The sequence below is a fragment of the Nicotiana tabacum genome, chromosome 16 (assembly GCF_000715075.1).
Source record: "Nicotiana tabacum cultivar K326 chromosome 16, ASM71507v2, whole genome shotgun sequence".
NCBI lineage: Eukaryota > Viridiplantae > Streptophyta > Magnoliopsida > Solanales > Solanaceae > Nicotiana > Nicotiana tabacum.
In genome coordinates, this window is record NC_134095.1 from 160,024,110 (window position 1) to 160,030,904 (window position 6,795).

Genomic DNA, 6,795 nt, shown 5'->3' on the forward strand with positions numbered 1-6,795 from the left:
GTCCAGACCACCTGATGCCCAGAGAATCCAAACGACGTCGTTTTGGTACAGGTTGATCTGGGCCGTTGATCTCAAATTGATCAACGGCCAAGATCAATTCCCCATAACCCACCAATAAACCCGACCCGGCTCACCCGGACCGACCCCAACCCTTTACCCTTGAAACGACACCGTTCCACTTAAGCTATCAGATCCAGACCGTAGATCTAGATTGATCTAACGGTCGAGATCAATCCACCCATTAACTATATAAGACCATAATCTTACCCTGCCCCCCCCCCCCCTATCTGAACCCCAGCCTTCGTCTCCAAACAAACAGCCCTAAAACCCTAGCCGCCCCTGCGTACTTTCGCCATGAAAGCCGGCGGCATGGATGCCGGTGACCTTGCCCTGAACACCATAGAACCCCCTCACCACCCTGAACATAGACCTGTTAACCGTTTAGTTCGAATCACCCTCTAGGTCCTCGAATCTTCATTTGAAGATTCGAGTCAAAACTCGATCTACACCAACCAACCCCATCTTCACACCAGACACTCCCCAGACCCTCCTCGTGACCAAACCATACTTGGTTTGGTCCGAATCTGATCAGGGAAGCCTGAATCCCAGATCTAAGTTTTGAAAGTTTTGTGTTCCTTCATCACTGGCCCATGCCAGTCCGAGCCAAAGATATTAAGGTCTAATGGACCTTAATCGAAGTGTTTCTCATCTGAGAAACACTTCGATTAAAGTCCGTTCAGCCTTAAGAAAGGTCTGTCCAAATCCGGGTTCAAACTTTTGACTTTTCAAGTTTAAGGTGAGTCTGCTTTCTTTCCTTTATTTGTTTTTAGTCCGTGTGATTTGTTTTAAAAGACTGTTCATATTTGTTTTAATTTTATCAACTTTTGTTTGTCCACTTTGTTTGAACCTCTGTGTTTGTTTGAATCCCTCCCCTCCTATTCTGATAAGGCATGTGTATTGGTTGTATTCCAAATTTGTACTGACTAACTGATTCCTCGAAGTACAATTCTGTTTTAATCAGTATAAGTCGAGTCATGTGTCCCATACTTCTGAATGTCTGATTTTTGGCTACGATTGTGTATGTTAATGCTAATATAGTCGAGTCGACATGAGTCGTCAATTAGTTTCAACTGTCTGAGCATAGTAAATCGATTTGCTTCTGTTGAACATTTGTTGAATCAATTAAGAACCAATTTTGTTTACTTATAGCTGTTGATTTGGATCAGTAATGTAAAAGGGATGTTTGGTTTAAATGCTGAATTGGAGGGCATGTGCACTCTTGCACAGCATGTGCACTCTTGCACAGCATGTGCATTGGTGCACCTCATGTGCTTTGTGCACTACCTGTGGCCTGCATAAAGGTCTTTGCTGATTTTAAAATGGTTTGACAGCATATGCTGTCAGATATATTCTACTGCCCCATACCTTGCTTTAGTTTAAGAAATATTAAGCCTTTTAAAGTTAAGCCTGCCAAGGGAATGATGGGGGTTAATATTTAAATAACTAACTGGAATCTGAAAATGGGAAGGCACATGGGAAGGGTACTGTGATAGCCCAAACAGGCTGTTAAAAAGGTTAAGGAAGGCTTATAAAAGGGATAGAAATAGAGGAGAGGGGGGAGAGGATCGGATACTAGAGTAATACACAGGGAGAGGGAGATTGATAGATACAAAGATTTTGATACACACACACACACACACACAGAGAGGAGAAAAATATTGGAAAAAGGAGGGAAAGAAAATACAGACACTGTGAGGAATTTTTGAAAAAAGAGAGTGGAAATACATACAGATATATACACACAGACAGGAATAGATAGAAGGAGGATAACACAGGAAAGAGGAACTGCATCTTTTCCTCTTTGTCTTGATTCTCATCTGGCCGGATTTCCCTGTTCCATATCATTTCTCTTAAGTTATGTTTGAGGGTTTTAGTTGTGTGTAGCATCAGTGCATCCCCAGATCTGTTTTGCCTAAATTTTGATTCACGTTACTGGGAACTTGCCACACTCTGTCATCTTTCATTGATTCCAACTGCATCTTGCACTGGGATTCTGCTTTCTATCTGGTTACTTGCTGTTGCTGCTGCTATTTGGTTTCCTGCTGGCCGCTGACTTTTCTGCTTCACTTCTTCTTTGCCTTTCAGTATTCAGTGTTTTTCCAGGTACACATTTCAAATCCCACTTTGGTGTTAACTGTAACAGTCCAAAAGCATGAAATGAAAGGAGTTCTTGAAGAAGATTCAGATATCTGTTTTGTATTGCTTGTGATACACTGATCTCTGTTGTATAAATCAATTAGTGTAATTCAGTAGTGAAAGTTTAGTTAGACAATGCTTGATCAAGTTTAGTTTTTTGCATCTTAGTTTATGGTTGTTTGCTAAGTATAAGATGTAATAGTATAATATTTAGAAGGTGTGGATAATTGGCATAGAACTTTCGACTGTTTTCCCATCAAATAATGACATGTATAAGATAGAATATTTCCACCTACACAATAATGTTCTGTGTTATTTTCCTTTCCTTTTATCAAGACCGTTAGGCAACATACAGGTACATGTTCGAATCCCCATTAGTAACAATGCCTAGCATTCAATTTTCTCAACCTAGCTTAAATAAATCTAGTTAAGCTCGATTCGAGGAAATGTTCGAATTAAGTATTGCATTCCATCCACCTCCATATAGCTTCTTTGTTCAACCAAAATATTTCGTAAGGCATGGCGTTTTTTCATTTTTATAAGTGATTAGAAATTGATAGTAATCCGGTTTTTATATTTCAATTAGCATACATCTTTCCTTCTTCTATTTCTGGAAAACGAAAACAATAAGAAATGTAGTCAGTGTAGGTTTTATTTTTTTAATGAGACGAACCTCGCCAAAAATAAAAAAAAATGCAAATTGCGGGGCCCTCAATAATTGATCATGATAAATACTTAGAATTTGGGACGGACTGTTTAGTGAATTCCACTGCCCTCCCTAAAGAGAATAACGCGTTAGATTCTTTAGGCGCGACTTTAAGTAAATTATATTCTTAAAGTCGGGTGCACATTGATGTGACCCAAATCCAAGTCTCAACGGAGTCAAAATGTATTAACAACTACGGGTGCATTGATTGTGACGTGGTTCGAGATGCATTTCCACGACGTTGCAATTCTATAAAAATAAATGATAATAATAAAAGCGGTTTAAACTTAATAAAAGCACGTAAGTCATAACATGTATTTAAATCAGATATTTAGCCATTATAACAATTTAAGCGACCGTGCTAGAACCACGGGATTCGAGGGTGCCTAACACCTTCCCTCGGGTCAACAGAATTCCTTACTTAGAATTTCTGGTTCGCAGACTTCATTTGGAAAAGTCGAAAATTTCCTCGATTTAGGATTCAAGATAAACCGGTGACTTGGGACACCAAAAGCCAAACCTTTCCCAAGTGGCGACTCTGAATTAAATAAATAATCTCATTTCGAATATTATCACTTAAATTGGAAAAACTCCCCTCGCGCATTTAACCCTTCGGGGCCGGGCGCGCAAAAAGGAGGTGTGACATATAATATTTGGTAATTAGTGAGAGTCTAGTCGGTCCATTTAATTTGTATGACATGCACTAATATGTTAATCAAATCATTAATTAATGCTAATACTTTTACCAGGCACAAGTTAGGAATGAGCTTCATCCAACAACTAAAAATTAGAATATGGTTTGACTACTAAGATATAGTAGCATGTTTCAAACAAGACTAATTGACCGACATTTTGTTTGTGGGACTGTGCGAAATAATAATTGTTTAATGACCAATACGTGGTTGGATAGGCCGCAGAAAATTACACTCAATAATATTAAAAATGATTGGTCTTGATTTTTTTGGACCCCGCTTATCCCGTTTACAAACCTTTAAGGTCAAAAGTCAAAAGTGTTGCATCCAATGGACAACACTTGTTAAATTTGAAGTTCTGCTCATGGGTCAAGCAAATTAAAAAAAATCAAGAACACCCACTTTCAAGGCCATTCTTGTAATCACCCAATGGACCGATTAACTACATTATAAAAAGGGGTATTATTATTTTTAGCCCGCGCCAAAAATTATTTACATTTAGTAGTCAAAATAATATATAAAATTTGTATAATTTTTGTATATAATATATATATATTCAGATATTATTTTAAGAACGGCTATATAGTGTCATTTTTTCTAGTAAAAAGGGAACTAAATACATCTTTTTTACTTACATGTTCTCAAACTTTTGCTCACTAATAATGCAGGCCAAGGCAGTAAACCAAAATGGAAGGAGCGGTTTACATTCAGGGTAGAGTATCCCTCTGCAGATAAGCAGTACAAGCTTATACTTAAGCTCATGGATCATGATACCTTTTCCTCATATGACTCTCTTGGCGAAGCGACGTAAGTAATTTTTGTTTATGTTATCATATCAGACTTGATACGAAGATCAATACAGGTTGTTATAAGTCAATTTAACCATATAATACTATATTATTTACATTCAATCAATTGTGTACTCGTAGTATTTATTTGAAGGAATTGATTGAATTGGGATTGGAGAATGGAAGAGCTGAAATTCATCCTCGCAAATATAGTGTGGTGGGCAGTGATCAATCTTACTGTGGGGAAATTCAAGTTGGCCTCACTTTCACCCCTAAGGTATTCTTTTGAACCCTCAGCTGCAGCATCGGGAACTAGGAATTTCTAAGGGGTATCAAAATAGAAAGACATAAATACAAAAAATAGTTAAAGGGATTCAACATATAAATTTTTGTCTAGCTACACACAGTGGCGGAGCCACCTTATCCAAAGAGGTGTCAACGGACAACCCCTTTGTCCGAAAAATTACACCTCGGTAATTTTTATTTTATATGTATATATTACTATATGTTGACTCCCATTGACTTCCTCATATGTTTACTTCTTTATATTTTGATACCTCTTAGTAAAATTTTTGGCTCTATTACTGGTGCTGTATCCAACCAAACTTTACAAATCTTGTAGTCTTTCTAAATCTTGGTATATGTTCTTGAAAACTTTAATTTTAGAAGGAAAAGAAAAAGGTGAGATAGCTAATAAAATCGATCAAACGAAAGAAATCCATGTGAATGGAAAGAACAAAATAAAGTATATATTATATTCTCACCTTACAAAGACACAGTCAACTTGAACGAGTATAACTTTACTCGATTTAAGGGTGGTCCATTTTTGGTTATACATGTAACATGTGTTAGAAGGTCATAAACAACATATACTGTAGATTGTCTTTCATAGATCCATTTTTGGTTATAAATTTAACCTGTGATAGAAGGTTATAAACAACACATACCGTAGATTGTCTTTCATAGATGATCATATGAATTTTTCACTATGCTTTATTTTTTTTTACTTTTTTATTTTTATTTTCCTCGCGATGGAACTCGGGTGTCATGATATGTTAAATAATTTGACAGAAGACAGCTGCAGTAGAAGAATATGGTGGATGGAAGGAGAGTGACTGCTGACTAGCTATAGTTCCTATATGTATTTGTCAGATTTTGTACACTTTGCTGTTTTAGCACGAAGATGAAGATCCTCACAAGTTTTTCTTATATTTATGCAATGTTAAAGTGACTGTTTGTTGTACTTAACAAAGCAATTGACGTTATCTTAAGCGTAAGAAAAGCTCATTATAGTGCACCATATGTAAGTGTTAGAGAAGAATATAATAAAGAAGTAGTCAAACTCTTCTCAAAATTTTTAACAAAATGCCACCTTCAGATAAACCAATTTAGCTTTTCTTTGTCAACATGGCCCAATCCCTAGCGGTCTAGCCAGGGATGCAATTTAGAGATTAGTCAGTCCTGATTTTCTCCTGAATTTATAAGATATAAATTTTAACTTCAGAATATTTTTGTCCTAAAAATTTGAATTGAAAAACTAAAATTCAGGATGCACGGGCTAATTTCTAAATAATAGCCCTTTAGAGTGGCTACCTAGTGTCATTTCTACTCTAAACAATGCGGGAAGAAATTAAAAAATAACCAGATTTACAAGTGGTCATTCAAAAATAGCCACAGTTTCAAAAGTAATCAAAATTTAGCCACTTTTCATGTAAATGTAAATCTGAATAAAAATACTGTTCAAAATACGAAAAAATTCTCCAGTATAATATATTGGAGTTCCAGTATATTTATACTGGAACTATACTGAGTTCCAGTATAAATATACTGGTCCAGCATAATATACTGAAAATTTTCGCGTGTTGGAGTTCCAGCATAATATGCTGGAAGTTCATACACGGGTGCACCGATCTCTAGTATATTATGCTGGAACTTTCCGTGTTGCAGCAAAATAGTGGCTATTTTTCAATGACTTTGCAAACGCTGACTATTTTTGAATGACCAGTCCAAAAACTGGCTAGCCCATACTATTTTTATAAGGCGTAATACATACGGAGACACCTAAAGTTGGCACGATCTTTCACTTAGACACTTAAACTAGACCTCTTTCCGATTAGACACGTTTCATAGGCAATTCTCATACCAATTAGACACGTTTTTTGCTGGTGGCATATAGCGTGACTTCAAACCTATTTAGGCGCGTGAAGGATTCCAAAAAGTGACTTTTCCTTTCCCAATTAGACACATAACGGTAACATGGATTGTCAATTATTATTTAAACCCTAATCCCTTTCCCAATTCTTAAAAAACCTATTTGTTCTCTTCTCTTCTTCTCAGATTTCTCCAGCAATTCTCCAGCAAATCTTTTCTTCTCTTCTCTTCTTTCTCTCGTTTCTGTTCTCTTCTTGGCATC

At 36.6% G+C, this 6,795-nt stretch overlaps 1 long non-coding RNA gene across 1 annotated transcript; it reads left to right on the forward strand.

Moving 5' to 3' along the window:
* Positions 1–4,267: 4,267 nt before the first annotated feature.
* LOC107791976 (uncharacterized) lies at positions 4,268–5,679 on the forward strand. The gene is made up of 3 exons (XR_012699856.1): positions 4,268–4,401; positions 4,524–4,659; positions 5,457–5,679. It is a non-coding gene; the product is annotated as an uncharacterized LOC107791976 (long non-coding RNA).
* Positions 5,680–6,795: the final 1,116 nt, after the last annotated feature.